Raw genomic sequence first — 2,733 nt, forward strand, 5'->3', positions numbered from 1 at the left:
CATGGCATTGAATCGATATACAATTAGACAGCACGTTTATTCATGCGGTAAGTCTTTTGAGGATAAGTGCATCATGTGCATTGTATAAGGTAAAAGATCCCCACGGAAAGCATATATGGATCAGGACAAGAGAGCGGCAATATTTGAAAATGCAATGCACAGGTACATACATGCAACGCAAGCGAAGCTCGTCGTCAGGCGGCATTTTGAAACGTCGGTTTAAACAGGCATAACGCGAGCGGCTCCCAGGCCTTTCTGCTCTAAGCCACGCACGCAGCGCGGACAGTGTCGGCCGCAACGGACAGTGTCGGCCGCAACGGACAGTGTCGGCCGCAGCGCGGACAGTGTCGGACGCAACGCGGACAGTGTCGGCCGCAACGCGGACAGTGTCGGATGAAGGGCGGACAGTGTCGGATGCAGCGCGGACAGTGTCGGACGCAACAGGCACATTGCCGGACGCGCAGTGACGGCCGAAAGCAGCAGCGGGCTCCACGAGGTGGCAGCATGCCAGCGAAACGCTCTCCATGTGGTCGACGGTTTGCTCCTCGTGGCAGCCCCAGAGCTCCGACTTCTCGGGTGAGCGCGGCGGCCCGGCGAGACACCGCCAATCGAGGGACAAATCAGCGGCGAACCGGCAGCGGCTAGGCTGGATATGTAGCCCTCTGCCAACTTTCACAAGACCCTCTTTCGCACCAGCTGCTCCACCTGAACCGAACCCAGAGACGCCAACGCCGGCCTGACCCTTTGCCGACAACGCACGCCGGTCGCGATCCATAATCTGAAGTTCATTATCTTTTTGACCCGGGCTAGCTGATCTTTGGCTGCTCCAGTCCACACCGAAAGGCTCCATACAACTGTGGGAGAGGCGTGCATTTTGATCAGCAATTTCAACATTTCCCGATTAAATAAAATATCCCACGTTTAAAGATTTTGAAGCAGGCATCAGGTATAATGCAGTAAGGCTGTGTATATCCATTGATATACTTTTAAGTGGAAATGACTGCTCTGGAAAACATAATTTCTCTATTCAGAAAACCTGCTCCTTAATGCATCGTGATTTCAATGTTCATGGAATGCTTTCATGACGCTGAGGTGCTGTTAAACTTGAGCCGTCCAAATTTGTCAACTAAGCACTAAGATACTTCACACTCGCCGAGGCATAGCAGTGGCGGTGCTGGAAGTGTTCGTTGAGCCAAATATCGTCATGTGCTTGTGTTTTCGTCTTTCCTCGTAGTGTTATTGCACATTAATTCATGAGTTTAAGATGTTTACTTGTATTTACATACGCGGTTATGGTGCTCTTTAAGTTATTCGATGATAAGCCTCATTTCCGTAAAAAACTAACAATTATGTCCAACATCTCATATAACGTAGCACAAAACACGATTCGTGATTTAAACTCACACAGCTTGTTCAACCATGATTGAGAGCCATTTGACGTTCACTAGGTTTGAAAAGCGTGCTCACGAACGCCAGATCTCAACGGCTCGACAGGAATGTTGTTCCTAGCCTTGAACGCCGCCTGACCTGTAGGGTGGCAGAATTTGAATGACTGCTATGGCGTCACGCACGCCTGAATGACCTTGAAATAGTCTGCACGAAACATTTTACACATCTTCACGGGTGTGTAGCTCAGAATTAGAGGGTTTTAGGTCTTAAGAAGGGCAGTGCTATTAACAGCCCGAATGACCTTCAAAATGGCTGCCTCGACTCAGAACTCCACACAAATGTGAAACCTTCCCTTTAAGGTGTTGACGGGACCAATAACGATATATCAAAAGGGCTTTGCACCTGCTGACGATGTGGCCGATGTGAATGTCCAAGGACATCTATGGGTCAATGGTCACATCCAGCAGTCGTATAGACGAAGAGGGTTTGGTGACCGATCCGGGTATACTTAGGTGGAAGTCTTTTGCTTTGTTGACGGTTTGATGGGCTACGATAGAAAAATAATGTTTTTAATAGACCAAGAACTAAGAGAGGCGTTCATTATCAACATAGCTCCTAAAATGGAAGGGGCGAACATAATCAGAGCGTTAGGAGCGGCAGGGTCTTTGGGAAGCTTATCGTTATGGGCAAGGTTGCTTGCAAATAATACTTGAGTTGTAAACAAAGACTCAGACCTCGATGTCATTGGCCTTCTCGGATGACAAGCCACATACCTAATTTTAATTCACACCGGTAACTTAGTTCGCAGTCAAACAGAGTTAATTATTTGGGAAGCTCGGATTAAGACAGCTGAGCCATGGATGCAATAATTTCTCCAAAACATACTCCAGCGCGTAGTGCGGATAACTATCGCACCAAGGAAGATTGGGTAGTTCAGTAAAACATTATTACATTTACTCCTCTCTGTCTTGTTACCATGCGTGATTTTTGAACCATTTCATCTCTGTATGGTAAAACATTTATTTCGAGCCTGGGTGGATACTGATGACAGCATAAACCGCAGGCAACGTCCAACCCCTAAGGCGGATGCGGGTTCAAGCCATAATGGAAAGCATGATTTGCATACTGCCCACGTCAGAAGCTCGTAAGATGCTTGTGCATCACATGAAATGCAGGCGGGGCTCTCCGTTGGTCCGAGCTGACATGGGCAGAATGACGGCTTACTGCAAGGTGAATGGTGAAGATGGACGCCGACTAAAAGCCGTTCAGACGCCCTTCTTAAAAATGCCGAGGAACGCTTTTTGCGGATTTTCAGGATTTAAATGCAATGTTGTTACGATGCAT

This window comes from Pollicipes pollicipes, unplaced genomic scaffold (assembly GCF_011947565.3).
Source record: "Pollicipes pollicipes isolate AB1234 unplaced genomic scaffold, Ppol_2.1 Scaffold_6219;HRSCAF=7372_pilon_pilon_pilon, whole genome shotgun sequence".
NCBI lineage: Eukaryota > Metazoa > Arthropoda > Thecostraca > Pollicipedomorpha > Pollicipedidae > Pollicipes > Pollicipes pollicipes.